Source organism: Palaemon carinicauda, chromosome 42, assembly GCF_036898095.1.
Source record: "Palaemon carinicauda isolate YSFRI2023 chromosome 42, ASM3689809v2, whole genome shotgun sequence".
In the NCBI taxonomy this organism is placed as follows: domain Eukaryota; kingdom Metazoa; phylum Arthropoda; class Malacostraca; order Decapoda; family Palaemonidae; genus Palaemon; species Palaemon carinicauda.
This window is the reverse complement of record NC_090766.1, coordinates 12826586-12845592: the sequence shown is the minus strand read 5'-3', so window position 1 is coordinate 12845592 and position 19007 is coordinate 12826586. Positions and strand designations below refer to the sequence as shown.

The 19007-nt window shown below is 44.2% G+C and overlaps 1 long non-coding RNA gene across 1 annotated transcript in view; it reads left to right on the top strand.

The window, feature by feature from the left end:
- The window catches only part of LOC137632736 (uncharacterized), an 82515-nt gene that overhangs the window by 7767 nt on the left and 55741 nt on the right, over window positions 1-19007 (top strand). The window lies entirely within an intron of this gene.

Here is a 19007-nt window from a genome sequence, read left to right as displayed (position 1 = left end):
GAGCAGTACTAGGTACTGATCTTAGAAGCAAAGCAGCTTATCTATTTGCCAGGTAGGGCTATCTTAGTCTTATGATAGCTACAGAGAGGGGGTGCAAGTATTCTTGACGCCTCCGGGGTATCCGGCAAGCCGCCGGCACGCCGGAGCTCGCTCCAGCATAGATTCTGGCATTAGAACAGACAATTTTCAAAAGTCAGTTAGATACCAGGATGGCGGCCGCCGGCACAACGGCGGCACGCCGGCAGGGAGCGGCGGCTCCGGCAGCCGGAGGATGCCGGATTGGTGACTGGGGTAAGGATGGTACAGGTAGTATCGGGTTGCCGGCAGTATATGCCGGCACTCCGGAGATCGACCGGCAAGCGGACGATTAGATAGGAGTAGGAGAGCCGCCGGTAGTAGCCGGCGGCAGCCGGCAGTCCCTCGGAACACGGGGGGCTGGCGGCAAGGGTAGGGAAGTCACCAAGAGGCAGGTATTGCCGGCATAAGAGGCGGCAAGAGACCGGCACCCGGATAGATAGAGAGACAGGGGGAGGGGGGGAAGGATGCAGGAAGTACCTTCAGGGTTCCAGACATCCCTCCCCCTCCCTGAGGGGGTGTACCCATGGTAGAGACAGGCTCTATCATCCATATGCAGGGGTCACTAGGGACCGGGAGCAGGTAGCCCAAGGGAGGACTAGGGAACACCCAAGATGGGGGGGGGGGAGACTCCCTTATGCAGAGCTACACTAGGAACTAACCTTATAGGACACTATGAAGGTATATGTACCAGAGCGGACTGCACAAGGAAGCTCGGGTAGCCCTACTCATCCACCCTAAGGAGGAGTTGTAGGACAGGGGACAGATGAGTATAAACTAACCTAAGCATAGGCTAGGCTATACAAGAGATAGGTGGGGAGGGAGAAGAGAGGGGTCTTCCCAGGAAGGGTTTCTGTACCAGAGCGGCCACAAAGGGAAGGGAGGACACTCCCTAACCTAAGATTAGGCTGATCGGCTAAAACGGTGCAAGAGTACAGTTTCAGCATGGAACAGAGAAACCTTCCTAACCCGACCTAGATCAGGGCTAAAAGTCCTGAACTAGGCAAGGAAGAAGACGTATCGCTATCGCAGGAAAGTCGCAGACTATCCTAGCCATAGAGGTAGGCTAGCCTAACCTCACTCTCAGACGCAATCCTAAAGGGGGTTCATTCCTTTAGGGAGGACTGAGAGGCGATATAATACTCTATTAGACAATGAATCCCTTTACTCAGAAAAGGGATCAAGGCTAATTAGAGGGAATGCCAAGGCAGGGGATGAAGGAAGCATATAGGGGTCCTAAGGTTAGGTTAGGCTAGTAAGAATCACTGACTAGCCTATCCCCTATATGGTCCCTGAAGGCGAAAACATTTGCATCACTAGTCAAAAGTATTGTAAAATAATAATGCCACTATCTTCATAACTTAGTCTAGGATCACTGATAAATCATGCATGAACACTTGTAAATAGGCTCCTGGCCTGGGGGCTATAGTAGCCGACTGGTATGAGGTCAATCGATGACCGATAAAAAGCGTCTAAACACGATATAAAAGTTCCTAGCTATGAAGACTAAATAAACTAATGTATTCGATTAGTATATAAGGCCGGAAGCGTTGTTGTGGCTAACTAAATAAGACATGCAAAACAACAACGACGCCATAAAATGGCGGGTCCGGTAGAGGCACAGCTCTGCCACAAAACATCAATTATTTCGCAAAATAATATTTACTTTACGGCCAGAGCTTAATTAAACAATACTGGAACCTTGTACTCAACTTTCCAGAAGAAGGCGAGGCTGAAGGTAACGACATAGCGAAGATGCAAAACGATAAAGTTCACACAAGGGAAAATCCGTCTCAGTAGGGCAGCTACTAAACAAAGGATGAAGACGCGCGTGACGTCATTAGAGCAATGGCGTCCGTTTGTTTACGTCTCGAGTATCAGTAGTAGCCACGAGTGAGATTAGCTGTGGAACGGCTCCCAGCTATTCTCAGCCCTTACACACCGAAGCGTTAACTCTGTTCGGGGTGGAGATAGCTATGTGGCACGACCAGACATGCGTGTCCCCTGTTGTATTACGATGTCTTAAAGGGAAACCTTTGAGATACTCGCTCCAGAAGTTAGAATTCTGTGATAACCTGTGGTTAAATTCTCTGGGAATATCTTAGTAGTCTTATACCCAAGGAAGCTACCAAACAGGAACCTTCCATCAGGACGCCATGGCTTGAGCCCAAAAAGTTCTTTTATTTTTCAAATAGTGGTCAAAATTTTATCAGAGTATATTCAGTTCGTAGTTTCATGACTGAGAGAAAAAATTAACGTGGAATGAACTCAATTCTTTGTTTGCTACTCAGCTCCACAGGAGTTTTATAAGAAAAACTGATGCAATTTTTCATCCTAACGGATGTTTTATCTTGCAAACGTAACATTAGTGTTCCTACAAAAATTATAGTACATCTATACGCAGGTAAACACACACACACACACACACACACACACACACACACATATATATATATATATATATATATATATATATATATATATATATATATATATATATATATATATATATATATATATATATATATATATATATACACACAAATACATATATACGTATATATATATATATATATATATATATATATATATATATATATATATATATATATATATATATATATATATATATATATATATATATATATATCTATATATATATATATATACATATATATATATGTATATATATATATATATATATATATATATATATATATATATATATATATATATATATATATATATATATATATATATATATATATACATATATATATATATATATATATATATATATATATATATATATATATATATATATATATATATATATATATATATATATATATATATATATATATATATTTATCTATTTATATATATATATATATATATATATATATATATATATATATATATATATATATATATATATATATATATATATATATATATATATATATATATATATATGTGTGTGTGTGTGTGTGTGTAAATCTTCTCTGGACACTTACTTTGAATGGAATCTGTGACCTTCTGGGTAAACATGACAATAAAGAAGTAGATGTTTCTGTAAATCTCCCCCCCCCCCTTTGAGGATACGGATGCAGACATTGACCAAGACTCGGATGCTTCAGATGATGAAGTTGCATGCAATCCTGGTCATTTGCCCAGAAGGATTCTCGCCAGAGACGTCGCAATTGACAAATTGAAAGAAAAAGTAAATAGCCATGTCGACTGCATAAATTTTTTCTGGACTAAACAATGGATTGAAGAACTTTATCATCAGAGCACAACATATGGAGAACAAAAGTCGCTCTCTAAAGACCACATCACACCACAAAATGTGAAGATTTTTCTTTCTATTCGTATACTTTCTGGCTACAACAAACTTCCCTACCGAAGAATGTACTGGTCTGAAACTCCTGATGTATTCAATTACTGGGTTTCTGAAAGCATTAGGAGAGATACATTTAATAAAATTCTTAGAAGTCTTCATTTTGCTGGCAATATGAAAATGACCGACGACCGATTTTACAAGGTAAAAGTTATGTTTCTTTTTATACTATAACCTCAGATTATGGTTTTGATGACTTATCACATAAATAATGTTTGTCGATTTATTTCTCCTCTTTTGTATGATATACTGAAGAACTGAAATATATTGACCAATAAAACCTTATCTTTATTAGGCATTCTAAATTTTCAGGTAAGTCCACTTTTCCAGCACGTCAATAATGTCAGCAATATTCAGCTTCAGCAATAATTCCATATCATAGATGAAATTATGATCCCTTATTATGGAAAACACCGGGCTAAGCAGTTTATAAGAGAGAAACCAGTAAGATTTGGTTTCAAAGTTTGGGCTTCATGTACTTCAGACGGATCTCTTCTTTATTGTGAGCCCTATTGCAAGTCTGACACTAAAATCCATGATATAGGACTGGGCTAAGGTCCAAATGTCGTAGTAGAGATGTCTAATGAGATCAATTTACAGGCTGGAAAGCATGCAGTGTTTGAGAATCTCTTCACCTCATAACCATTGCTGGAAAATTTAGCAAATCGAGGAATAGGAGGTACTGGCATAATAAGAGAGGATCATCTTCACGGTGCCCCACTAATGGAAAAGAAGGAAAAGGAGAAGAAAAAAATATCGTGGGTACATGGAAGAGGCACTTACTGGTAGCACATCAGTAGTAAAATGGAAGGTAGCTGCTGTGGCTTCAAAGTAAGAATGCTTCAAGTACAAAAAACAGGGCGATGGAGCAAACTTGAGAAAAAGCATATTGAGGTTGATATGCCCAATTCCATTCAAGTGTATAATTAACAGATGGGTGGTGTTGATATATTTGATCAACAAGTATCGGCCTAAAGAACTCGAATTCGTTCAAGAAAATGGTGGTGACAAATATTTGCTTGGAGCATCAATGCTCAAGTTGTCAATTCATGGATATTTTATCGCAAACTGGGAAATATAATCCCATTGATAGACTTCATCTGGCATTTTGAAATTGCCATAATGAAGCAATATGGTGCTCCTCGTACATCTCCTGGACCTAAGAGACTTTCTTTTGGAATTGCAAAGGATTCTGTGCTGTACAATGGTGAGCAGCACTGGACCAAGGAAGGAGACCAGCGTCACTCAAGATGCCGCGAATGTTCTCGACGCACAAAATACATTTGCAATATGTGTTCTGTACCTCTTCATCCAAAATGCACGTTGCCCTATCATAAAATACCTCAGTAGTGCATAATGAACAACAGACTGAAATCATTTGAAGCTATATAGGGATAACCTTCATACAAGAAAAATAGAATAGTGTGGATATGCAACTTATGCAATATGTTCAAGTTTTTTTTTTTCTTTTATATTATGAATCAATAAGAATTTGGAGTTTTTATTGTAACAGGCAAGATTAGTGATGATAATTATTAGAGATATTGAAGTTATGTTTGAAATACTTAGGTTTAATGTAAAATTATATTGTATGTCAAATCCAAAGATTTTGTGCATTCAAAGTGGCTAGTGGCAGTAAGATATGCTATATGATTGAATTTTTTATGTACTATAATTCAGATAGAATTTGCAGTTCTTTTCATAAAAGGCATGATTAGTAATGATAATTACTAAGTATGATAAAGGGATGCTTAAAATACTTATGTTTGTTAAAAAAACTATATGTTATGTCTAGAATAGAAAGATTTTGTTCATTCAAGTGCCTAGTGGCAGCAAAAGCTGCCATCAAATAAATCATACTTAAGAAAAGAATTTTTTTATGGTGATGATTTTATGTTGATAGTAGACCAAAATAAAGTATTTTCTATAAATATGGTGTTTTTAAAACCAATAGATAATTCTCGTCCTTAATGGGTTAAGAAAATGGGTCACTAACATCCCCCCGTTGTAGGTCAAATGAAAAGAAAAATGAATAATCTTTGGTAGCATAATACTAGTAGCACACTATTTGAACACTTTCAGATTTGATTTTTCCCAAGACTTCACCTTCGTTTTTTTTAATATATATTAAATAACTAACCTAACCTATTAACCCTTTTACCCCCAAAGGACGTACTGGTATGGTTCACAAAACTCATCCCTTTACCCCCATGGACGTACCAGTACGTCCTTGCAAAAAACTGCTATTTACATTTTTTTTTGCATATTTTTTATAATTTTTGGAGAAACTTCAGGCATTTTCCAAGAGAATGAGACCAACCTGACCTCTCTATGACGAAAATTAAGGCTGTTAGAGCAATTTGAAAAAAGTATACTGCAAAATATGCTTGAAAAAAATAACCCCTGGGGGTTAAGGGTTGGAAAGTTCCAAATAGTCGGGGGGGGGGGGTAAAGGGTTTAAGAAAACAGGTCACTAACCTCCCCCTATGCAGGACACATTAATAAGAAAAAAAAAGAACAATCTTGGATAGCGTAGTACCAGTAGCACACTGTTCAAACACTTTCAGATTTGGTTTTGGCTTCGATTTATAATATTGGTATAATTATGGTGGCCGGCAAGTTGTCTGAAAGTTGCCGTACTTTATTTCAAATAGGTTTGTAGAGTTTAGCAGCTTCAAGGAGAAAATGTTGGTGAGCATCATCACCGAAAAAATCAAGAAAAAGATAACGTCCGAAATACTGTTTGGAACATGCCTTTCTCATTCCATGACATTTAGACCACTCTTTAACGTTCCTTCACAATCGCTCTGTAGTTTGTACACTGCTATTGTCTTGGTGAATTAAGTTTTCACTATGATTAATTACCTTATGAACGTAACCTGCAGCCTAGCCATCCCTAATTATAATAGAACCTGACCGTACATATTTCTTGATTATAGGGATCAAGGTCCTAGCACTCCTGTCTTGTCCTTCTTTATGACTTTATAAAGAGGGATGATAAACTTCATTTTGGAGACACGTTATATCCCTCCAAAAAGCCAGACATCCTTATACTTTCTTTTACCAAAGAAAGTCTCTTCTATTTGTACTATGATTCTCGAACCACCAATGGGGTCTTGGTTGTAAAGCCAGTTAAGAGTCACCTCACTGCCAAAAATACACCAGTGTAAAGTTGTATGGCGGGACAAGAGCAAAATCTTACGAACGTGTTCGTGTTTGAACTGCTTGTCTAACCAGTGATTAATGACTAATGCAATTTCCCAAGGGGGTAAAAGGGTATTGTCTAAAAGTGAACCTTTATATAAGCTAACACTATAATGACACTGCTTCTCTCCTTTTTTTTTTTTTTTTTTTTTTTTTTTTTTGGTGATTTTTCAATATCATCTACAATAAAACTGATGACGATCACTGTGGTAAGAGCAAGGAGAATCGCAATCAGGGCAAGTCACTATCTTTGGCAAAACACCGAGAGCCTGAATATATTCAATGAAGTTTTCCGAATCTGAATGAAAATTCTTTATAAAATGCCACTGATCAATATCACAACCATTCACTGTCACTTCAAGAAGAGCCATGGTAATGAATGGCATTAATTTACAAATAAAAAAAATACCGTGTCTAAGGTGGGTCACGTGTTTTATGATAAATGCAATATAATTAGCTTAAAAAGTCATGTGATTAATACCACTCCACCGAAAATCATTAAAATTCATTGGAGAAAATTTGAAAGTGTGGGAGGGATTAAAAAAATGCGCCGACTGGAAAAAATCACAATCATTGGTCAATTTGAGCGTGTGGATAGAACTTCAGGGAACTTCAGTAATTTCGTCATCAATGAACATGTACATTCGCACAAATGGGAGCTCCAAACGACTAGTGACGCAACTCGAGAAATTTGCCAAGTTGAAAAAAAGGGATATTTTACTTAAAATCACATATTATGCTAGTATTTATTTGCTCCTGGGTTTATGGTATTCAAAATATTTCTTTTTCAATGCTCTAACCAACTGTGCATAGTATTTTTAGCTATCAAGCAATGGTAACTTATGCAATGATACCAATTTGTCACCCTTGTGACAGTGTGAGCTGGTTTCATTAGTGATGGCATTGATATTTTCCTGATATTTATGGTATTCTAGGCTAGTTAAAATAGATTTTAAAATTTTGTAAATCACTAAAGAATCCTTGTGTATCATAGTATGTATGCAGGTTAATGATCTTCTATGAGCCACTGTGGTCCATATGGCTACAATGCTGTGGTTATCTATTACTGTATTGTAGAGGTGAATATATATTTTAATTTCTAGTCAAACACATGAACTATGTATTTTCCCTATTCATTTCTGAGCATGAATATTGGGGCAAACCACCCGTGCATTAGTTTTCCTACGCCCCTCTCCCATATATTAACAATATGGAGGCTCCGAGTGTGAAACTGGATATTTTTGGTGGGAAAACACCAGAGTGATTTGCAGCAATAGTAGTGTTCAGAAGTGCCTAATAATCACAAGATGGCCAACTGGAAAAATATATGGTTTGTGTAAGTGGCGTAAAGTATCATAATTTTTTATAATACATGCATGATTCTATTCACATGACGGCCATGTGTCTTAACTAAACTGCTATTTGCATGCAACCACTGCTTGGGAACTAAATTAGCTTGCTCCCTCATTTGGCATTTTTATAGCTTGGTAATCTTTACGTTAAACTCACTCCTAAAATGTCACATAGTTCCGTTAATATTTGTTCAGTTTTGATTTTTTTTTTTTTTTATTGTAGCTGACAGAGTGGCCGGTGCTTCCCCACTACCCACTGATAACAATTGGAGTGGTTGTTCCCACTTCGTTGATTTTATTTTATAGTCATTTGTTCCGTAACTGAAATACAAACCACGCTATTTAATATGGGTTATTACTTCGGCGGAGCTGAATGACGAGCCATTAGAGTTTTAACGAGAGTTTACTACCCCACCGCTTATTAGCGGGGGGTAGGGAGGGGTAGCTTGTTTACCCCCCCCCTCCTCACACACACCGGTGAATACTTCACTTTGCTTTTGGCTCGGGTGAAGAACAGACGTGTCTGCTCTTACCCTCGCTTTGACTGCCATTAATCTGTTTTGCTTTTTCTTTCTACAGAGTGTGTGAAGTTGGTCTCTATTAACATGCGTACGTGTCCTGGTTTACCTGACCGCCCTTGTGGGACCTTTATGTCAGCGGTAGATACAGATCCTCACACCTTGTGTCCTCATTGTAGGGGCCAACGGTGTGAAAAGGGTAATGTATGCGGTGAGTGTAGGGAGTGGTCTACCTCCCAGTGGGACCCAGTGGGAGAGGTTTTCCCGGCGCCGGAAGAAGAAGTCCAAAAGGGATATTTCTCCTCCAAAGGATTCTTTGAAGAGAGAAAATCCCAAGGCCTCTTCTTCCATAGCCCAAACCTCCTCCGAAGCTCCCACTCGATCAGTCTCTTCCAAGAGGCCGTCGAAGGGGAGCGTAGACCGTTGTCTTGTTGACCGATCCCGGGGTGCGGGAAAGGTAGTTGCCTCCCATAGCGAGGCAGCTGCCCCTCCTCCCTCGGAGGAGGATATTGATTTCCCTGTGCCTAATTGTGATTTGTTACAGCTTTGGTCTTCCTTGGGGCTTCAAGGTTCGCCCACCAAGGAAGCCCTGTTTGATATGATCAAGCTGGGAGCAACTGTTAAACAGTCGCCGGCGATAGCAGATGTAGATCCTCTGTCTATCGTCAACGTTGTTATAACGCAGGCCTCCGGTGTGTCAGATCAAACTGCTCCTGTTGTTGCTGAGGTAACTGAAGGCTCTGATTTCCCCTCTGAACATCTTTCGAGGGTGGAACTTAGTCCCACGGTCTCTCTTGCTGGTGACTCTCCCCCCGGGGGAGTTCACTTACAGAGACTCGTCTGCGGAGGCCTTAAGAAGGTTATCTTGCTGATCTCACGGCCCCTAGAGGGCGTATAAGGTGGAAGGCTCGTCCTCCCCTTCGCCGTAGAGGACTTCCTTCTCCTCACAAGGGAGTTAGGAGGTACCTTTTCGGCTCGTCGTCCCCGCAGTCCTCTGCGGAGGAGACTCATCGTTCTCAGATCCTGCCAGCTACCACCTTAGACCTCTCCGAAGATCGTTCGCGATCTCCGTCGGTGGAAGGTCGTCCTTCGGGACCCCCTGACCTGTCACCCTCCAGACCTGCTGTCCTGCCATCACCCTTCAAGGATGCTGATCCTGTCATTGTACAGGCTCCGGTCCCTTCGGGGCACAAGGGACTTGAGCGTAAAACTGTGCCTCAGTCCCTTAAGCGCCAGGCACCCCCCGCGCGCCGTCTTGTTGCTGTTCCTGACTTAGTGCCACTGCACTCCCTCGCGCACGTGCGCACTCCTGCTCCTGTTCTTATGCACCAGGGTCCCTCTGTGTGCCCACGATCTCCTGCGCGCCCTCCTGCAGTTCCTGTTATAGCGCGCCAGCGCTCTCCTGCGCACACGTGCTCTACTGCGCGCCAGCGCCCTCCTGCAGTTCCTGCCACAGCGCTCAAGCGCTCTCCTATTCGTCAGCGCTCTCCAGTGCCTCAGCGCACTTCTGGAATTAAGCACACAGCCACAGTTGCTGACACAGCGCGCAAGCGCTCCCCTCCTCCGGCGAGCGTGCTGTTCTGCGCTTGCGAGGGGGGGAACGAGAAGAAGATCTGTCCGCCTGAAGCCCCATGAAGTCGCGTGCGGGATCGCGCTGGCGATTGCGGCGTAAATCGCGCTGGTGGTCACGCGATGAGCCCTGCCCTGGATCGCGCGCGGAAGGATCGTGCGAGGCAGGAACTTCGCACTTGCCAGCGCTCTCCTACATTCCAGCGCGCAGTACAGGAGGTACCTAAGTTAGCGCACGGGTGCTCACAAGTACCCCTGCCTTATTCCTCAAAACTGCGTACCCCTGTGCGCGCGAATCCTGTTGCGCACACCTGCACGCCCGAATCCTGTTGCGCAGCCTGTGCTCCCATCGCAGAAGCGCACACCAGTGTGCCCGAATCCTGTTGCGCGCCCTGCGAGCCCATCACAGCAGCACACGCCGTTACGCCCGCATCCTGATGCGCGCCATGCGCGCCCAGCGCGCCCTCGTTCTCCTTAGAGGGCAGTTCCTGCACCACCTGCGCAGCGTTCTCTTGCGCGCCAGGGCGCAAGTTCACCTTTGTGTTCTCACGAGGCTGCGCAATCGCGCCCTCGCCCCATGCTTCCTGATATGCGCGCTCCACGCCCACGCGCTAGGAATATTTCTCCTGCGCACGCGCGCCCAATAGTTTCGCCCGCACGGGCTCATCAGCAGGTTCCTGCGCGCCCGCGCACACGCGAGCAGAAGGTTTCTCACGCTCCAGCTCCTATCCAGCCTTCAACCCCCCCCCCACGTTCCAGCTCCTGCGCCGCACGCCCTCGCCGTCACCTATGCGCGCCCGCGCACGAAGTTCCTGCCTCGCGCGATCCTTCTGCGCGCGCGATCCAGGGCAAGGCTCATCGCGTGACTACCAGCGCGATTTACTCCGCAATCGCCAGCGCGATCCCGCACGCGACTTCATGGGGCTTCAGGCGGACAGATCTTCTTCTCGTTCCCCCCCTCGCAAGCGCAGAACAGCACGCTCGCCGGAGGAGGGGAGGTTCCCGGACAGGTCTAAGGACTCTCTTTCAGCTCCGTTTCAGGCGAACCCTCGTTTGTTGACTCCTAGGGATCGTTCGATCCCCTTCCCTCCAGAGGGAGTGTCTGACAGCGGGACTGTCGGCCAACAGTCCTGATTTGGTACCATAGTCAGAGCTCTCATGCAGGCTTTTAAGCCTGTGTTCTCTGAACTAGGTCACAAAGCAGTGGCTACCTCATCTCCCCTGAAGAGGAAGAGAGGAGTCCCCTCTGTGGTGACTTCTCCGAGGGCTAAGCTGTCTTCTCGGAAATCCTTGCGCAAGGCTCCCTCTCCCCCCCAGACTTTCTCTCCCTCCCCTGCGGACGAGGATTTCCCATCCTCAGGGGAGTCGGACGAGCCGATCCGTTCCCCCTTCGCACCAATGGGGGAAACTCTGCCTCTCCCTGAGAAGTCTCCTCACACGGGGTTGGAGAAGAGCCTGCACCCATCGTTGCTAGAGTCCTGTATCCCTCCCAGGAGGGAGCCGAAGGACTCGAAGACTTTGCTGAAGTCTTCTGCAAGGATCAGACAGGAACCAGCTAGACCTTCGGAGAATGTCCACGTGTCCCCCCAGGAAGAGCCACTGGGGACTGGAGACTTTGCTGCTAGCCCTTCGGGAGGAGAGCATCAAGAGTCAGAGCATGCGTTCTGGCAAGTTCTGACCCTCATGAGAAATCTCAACGGGTTTCCGGACCCTGAGATTCCTCCTCGTGAGGGTAAGGACACGGTCTTGGACCGAGTCTACGGCACCCAGAAGCCCTCTAGGGCCAGTGCAGCCTTGCCCTGGTCACAAGGGATGAAGAGTGCCAGAGACAAGGTCGAAAGCCAGCTCTCCAAGCTTGCCTCCTCCAACAGATCCAGCGCCGGTAACAAGCTCTTCCCTCCTCCTCGAGTCCACCAGATGAGGTATTTCGAGATCTTAGAGGAGACTTGTTTGAGTCTTCTCATTCACCATTCTGTGGAAGAACTCACTGGGGAGCCCCTCTAGAGAGACTTTCCAAACGGATGGTTTCGTATTCTGCTACTGAGATCCTAAGCCAGGAGAAGGTGGCGAAGTGTGCCATGCAGGCAACTTCGTGGCTTGACATATGACTGGGGTCTCTGGGCATCCTGGTGCGGTCTGAGGACCTGTCCAAAGAAAGCACCAGGAAGGCACTGGAGACATTCTTACTCTCTGGCACGCGGACCATCGAGTTTCTGGCCCACCAAGTCTCGAGCTTGTGGGCCAATACGATCCTGAAACGTCGAGACGCAGTTGCTGAGAGATTCCACCAGAAAGTCCCCAGTTCCGACGTTAGCAGGCTCAGACACTCTCCCGTGCTCAGTAAGAGTCTGTTCGAGCCTAAGGACGTGGAGCTTGCCGCTGAGAGGTGGAGGAAGTCCAACCAGGACTCCCTCCTCCATAGGGCCCTGACATCGAGGCCCTACAAACCTCCAGCAACTCAACAGCCCCGTCCAGCTAAGAATACGAAAAAGACGACAGCAGCAAAACCAAAGGTGTCTAAGCCCTTTCCCATCAAGGACAGGAAGGGCAGGAAGTCTTCCAGGGGAGGTAAAAATCCTAGAGGGAGCGGCCGAGGCCGTAAACGCTAGGATTGGCAGTCCCCCTGCATGTCCACCAGTGGGGGATGCCTACAAAGTTGCACGACAAGGTGGCAGCAACTCGGGGCAGATACCTGGACGATTTCCGTGATCGCTCAGGGTTATCGCGTCCCGTTCACATCCTATCTACCTCCCCTGACAGTGAGGCCAGTGTCATTGAGCTCCCTTACCACGGGATCGGTAAGGGGGCAAGCCCTCCGGGCAGAAGTCGAGACCATGTTGAAGAAGGACGCTCTCCAAGAGGTGGCAGACGGGTCCCCAGGCTTCTACAGTCGACTCTTTCTTGTAAAGAAGGCGTCTGGAGGCTGGAGACCAGTCATCGACCTCTCGACCCTGAACAGGTTTGTCAAACAGACTCCGTTCAGCATAGAGACGGCAGACACGGTCAGACTTGCAGTGAGACCACAAGACTTCATGTCTACACTGGACCTGAAGGACGCGTACTTCCAGATCCCAGTCCATCCGTCTTCCGAGAAGTATTTAAGATTTTGCCTAGACAACAAGATCTACCAGTTCAAGGTGCTGTGCTTCGGTCTCTCCACAGCTCCTCAGGTGTTCACCAGAGTGTTCACCCTGATATCATCGTGGGCTCACAGCATCAGTATCCGTCTCCATCGTTACCTGGACGACTGGCTGATCCTAGCAGACTCGGAGGCGAGGCAGGCTTCTCGAACTTTGCCAGGATCTAGGGATCATGGTAAATCTCGAGAAGTCCTCTCTACAGCCCTCTCAGAAACTGGTATACCTAGGCATGGTCATAGACACCAATCTCCACAAAGCCTTCCCATCAGACGACAGGATAGCAAGGCTGAGGAAGATCGCAAGGCCTTTCCTCAAACGAGAAGAGCTTCCAGCCCAAATGTGGTTACGTCTACTCGGCCACCTCTCTTCCTTGGCCCGTATGGTTCCCAATGGTCGCCTCAGAATGAGATCTCTCCAGTGGCGACTCAAGTCTCGGTGGAATCAAGGACACGATTCCCCGGACACTCTGATCCTTATGGATCCCGCGGAACAGACGGACCTTCAGTGGTGGCTAGCAGACGAGAACCTACGAAAGGGAGTGGATCTTCTCGTCCTTCCCCCGGATTTGATGTTGTTTTCGGACGCATCAAAGATAGGGTGGGGGGCCCACGTTCTGAACCACACGACCTCAGGCCTGTGGTCAGAATCAGAAAGGTACCTCCACATAAACCTGCTAGAAAGGAAGGCCGTATCCCTGGCACTTCAGAAGTTCCATCAAGTCCTGGCGGGCCACTCTGTGGTGGTGATGAGCGACAACCACAGTAGTGGTTTATATCAACAAGCAGGGAGGCACCTTCTCGGAACAGCTATCCCATCTTGCAGTAGAGATACTGAGATGGTCCGAAGTCCACTCGGTCACACTTTCAGCTCGCTTCATTCCAGGCAAAAGGAATGTGCTCGTCGACAGTCTGAGCAGAGTACCGAATGGTCTTTGGATCCTCAAGTAGCCAACAGAGTCCTGACTTTGTGGGGTTCCCTGACTGTGGATCTGTTCGCTACAGTGCTGAACTTCAAGCTCCCGCTGTACTGCTCCCCAGTCCCGGACCCCAAGGCTCTCTGGCAAGATGCCTTCCAACAACGGTGGGACAACATCGACGTTTACGTCTTTCCCCCCCGTTCTGTTTAATGAGGAGGGTGCTCAACAAGACCAGAATATCGGTCAATCTATCTATCGATGACCCTGATAGCTCCGCTATGGCATCACACAGAGTGGTTTCCGGACCTCCTGCAACTCCTGACGGAGCCCCCGAGAGAACTCCCTCCACGTCACGAGCTACTCAAACAACCATACGCCAACATCTTCCACAAAGCCTTAGCTTCGCTTAGACTTCATGCCTGGAGACTATCCAGCACCTCCTCACTGAGAGAGGATTTTCGCAACAAGTTGCGATTAGGATGTCTGGACACCTGCGCAGGTCATCCGCAGGGGTCTACCAGGCGAAGTGGCGAGTTTTCTGTGGTTGGTGTCGTGGAAGGGGTATCTCTCCACTCGATGCCACTATTCCAGCAATAGCGGAGTTCTTCGAGTATTTGCGGGAAGAAATGCGCCTTTCAGTCTAGGCGGTGAAAGGCTATCGCTCAGCCTTGAGTCTAGCCTTCAGGCTCAAAGGAGTGGACATTTCTTCCTCGCTGGAACTTTCTCTACTCATACGGAGTTATGAACTTACCTGCCCTCAGTCGGAAGTGAGACCTCCTCCATGGAACATGGTTCGAGTTCTCAGGTCTCTGAAGAAACCTCCCTACGAACCATTACGCCAGGCTTCAGATCGCCACCTTGCTTGGAAGACTGTGTTCCTGCTAGCTTTGGCCTCGGCCAAACGAGTCAGTGAACTCCATGGTCTCTCATACGACATCGCCCATTCAAGGGGATGGGGGGAGGTAACGTTCAGGTTCGTCCCTGAGTTTATTGCCAAGACTCGGAATCCGGGAGTGCCGGACCCTCGGTTCGACTCTCTTCAGGTTTCGAGTCTTCGTTCTGTAACAGATGACCCAGACCATCTCTTACTGTGCCCAGTAAGGAGTCTGAGGTTGTATCTTAAAAGAACAGCTGCAGTTCGTCCCCAAGTGCAAGCCTTGTTTGTGAGCACTGGGAAAACGAAGAGGAGGGTCACTAGGAATACCATATCAGCCTGGATTCGCAAGGTAATACACCTAGCTTTGAATCCTGACCCTCCTCCGTCACGTCGCCCCAGAGCACATGATGTCAGGCGCATAGCTACGTCCCTGGCCTTCAAGAAGAACTATTCAGTGACGCAGGTCCTGCAAGCTGGGGTGTGGAAGTGTCAGACGACCTTCACAGCCCACTACCTGCAAGACGTGACACACAGGAGACTCGATACGTTCTCTATCGGCCCTGTGATGGCTGCACAACAGCTGATCTAACCTCAGGCTCCTTAATGGACAAGTAGCAGAAGGTTCAGGGCATTGTTACCCGGTTTTAGTCTGCATGAATGAAAAGGTTTGCCTGCCCCTTATTCTTTTCTTCATCCTCTCCTCCCTTGGAGAAAGGAGCATCCTGGGTTCTCTGCACAGCTTACCTCAAACCACTGCAGGTAAGCCATGCTTCCTTGTGTTCCTAGTATTAAGGTTAATACTGTCACGTCCCCATACCCTGACGAGGTGGTATTGGGAGAGTCCTAGCCTAGAATTCCATCTGAAGAACTTCCTAGGACGAGTCACTCTTCTCACCTTCACACACAGCTTATGTAGGCCGCAGCAGTTGCACAGCAATGCTAGCGAGGTGCAGGGACTTCTTGTTTCCTGAGTACTTACACACTCAAATATGGCGTCCCCGGGCAAAGCCAAAGCCAAAGCCAGTATGGCAGGGACTTACCACCCTTCCTAAGGGGTGAGTCACCCATATTAAATAGCGTGGTTTGTATTTCAGTTACGGAACAAATGACAAATTCGTAGATAATTTGTATTTTTCCTAACTATACAAACCTTAGCTATTTAATCAAACTTGCCCTCCAGCCCTGTCCCCCGTGAAGTCCTACCTCTAAGCAAAGTGGAGTATTCACCAGTGTGTGTGAGGGGGGGGGGAAGCTACCCCTCCCTACCCCCCGCTAACTAGCAGTGGGGTAGTAAACCCTCGTTAAAACTCTAATGGCTCGTCATTCAGTTCTGCCGAAGTAATAACCCATATTAAATAGCTAAGGTTTGTATAGTTAGGAGAAATACAAATTATCTACGAATTTGCCATGTTTCTGCTTGCACTGTTATCTTTGCCTATGTAAAGAACTAAGGTTTGTATATTTAGTAGAAATAAAATTTACTTCTAAATTTATTATGGAGTTTCTCTTAGATATATAAATTTGATTGTCTGTTCATGAGAATAGCAATTGCAAAGTTAATGTTAGTGGAGTCCTATCAAATGAATTTCCAGTGAACAGTGGAGTACTCCAAGGGAATGTGTTCTCACCAACGTTGTTTATCCTCTTCGTGGATTTTGTAATGCATAGAACAGTTTGGGGGTGGTAGAGAAGGATTAGACATAATTGGTAACAGGAAATCAGCAGACCTAGAGTATGCTAATAACGCTGTCCTTATTAGCAGATCACCACAGGACTTACAAAGCTTACTTATCAGAAGGCATGAATTATCACATAATGTTGGGCTCAAGATAAATAGAAAAAAGACAGAGATGATGAGAATGGAATATGTTATGGAAGATGAAATATAATTTGGAAGGAGAGAGGATTAAGGAGGTGGAATTATTTAAATATTTAGGGAATATGATCTCTGATACAGGATCTTTAGAATTTGAGTTTAATGAAAGATGGAAAAAAGGAAATCAGGCAATGGCTAGGTTAAGTAAAATTTAGAAATCAAATCACCTTAAATTACATATAAAAATCAGGTTATATATCAGTTTAGTGAGGTCAGTGTTACTGTATTGACATGACTCATGATATGACAATGAAACAATATCCAACAAATTTTGTAGATTTGAGAACAAAGTCCTCAGAAGAATATTATGAGTTTAAATAGCAGGACAGGATTACAAATTAAACTATAAGAGAGAATACTGTAGTGCCGTATATGGATGAGATCATAGTGAGGGGTAGATGGAGATAGTTTGTGTATGCTCTTCGCATTCCCCAAGAGAGATTAGTGTGTGAAACTTTCAACTGGGCTCCCCAAGTTGGAGGACCTAGGCCTACATGGCTGGGGACTATGAAGCGTGAAGTAGGAGATTATGAATGGAAAAATTATTGCTTTAAAAGTTCAAGATAGAGACGACTGGCGAAATCTAACCAAGGTCCTTAGCGTCAATAAGCGTAGGAGATGATGATGATGTATGTGACACAGTACCTTATGTTTTTTGTAGAAGTTTTGTTTTAGCTGTTACCAAAATATGCAGTAATCTTGATCTTGCTATTGATGTACGGTAGTTTATTGCTTGAACTTAAGACATTATTATTATTATTATTATTATTATTATTATTATTATTATTATTATTACTACTACTAGCCAAGCTACAACCCTGCTTGGAAAAGCAGGAAGCTACAAGCCCTAGGGCTCCTACAGGGAAAGTAGCGCAGTGAGGAAATGAAATAAGGGAATAGCTAATATACTTTATGTACTGTGTATAAGGGATAAATAAAAAATAATTTAAGATTAATACAGTAACGTTAAAATAGATCAGTCATATATAAACTATAAAACAAGACTTAAGTTACACTCTTCCAATGCAGTTTAAATAGTTTAATCCCATATTTTTTTGTATTGATATTGCTTAGTGTTATAATTTTTGTTTTTGTATTAATTGTTCCTACTGGGCTGCTGTCCTCATTTGAGCCCTTAGGATTGCAGCTCGGCAAGTTATGATAATATTATTATAATCAGTTTAGGATGTAAATATAACCTTCCATAGATGGAGAATGCATACCCCAGTGTCCCCCCCCCAAAAAAAAAACCCTATCACAGTCGATTTACTACCTTTTATCCATCTTAAAGTCTTACATGAAGGAAAAATATATGAAAAAGGATCACCTACATTGTAGTGGTACACTGTACAGTACTCTTAAGTGTAATATGCAGAATCCTCTTTCATAAGTAAGGTAACCTCTCCTTTACTCATAAAAACCTTTCTATGTGAGAACAGTTCTGAACGACTGTATAATGAAATCTTTTATAATTTATTTAAGACAAAACACACCAGAAATAATTTGACAGGAACCAATATTCTGGTCTTTTATAATTTATTCAAGACAAAACACACAAGAAATAATTTAACAAAGACCAATATTCTGGAAGTCCCGATGCAGGCAGGAAATTAAGTTTCTGTGTTTAGTATCGGAGTCTCATGGTTAATAAATTATCATTCAAGATCACATTTATTTAAGAAAAATTAAATACAGCTTTTATACAGAGATACATTTTTCATTTGTAATTAAAATGCGTCGATTCTATCTGACATGGTTGGAATGTTGGTACAAAGCAGGATATTGATGAGACACCTTAGATTGTTATGGCCCATTTTTGGTGTGGTGTAGTATAAGCAGCTGGCAGAGATTTGTATATTGAAAGGTACGAAAAAGGAAAAAATATTTTCTGCTTAATTACTACTTTTGTACACTACTTTATAGAAATATAAAAAGCTCTTCATGATGTCTATGGCCAATATATTATTTCTTTCTTAACTAGTTGCTGCACATTGAGAAGTCATGTTCTACAATTGAGAGGACTTGAGAGATAAAATATTATGGCATATTGTAAGATGTGAATAGTGTGGCCAATGCCAAG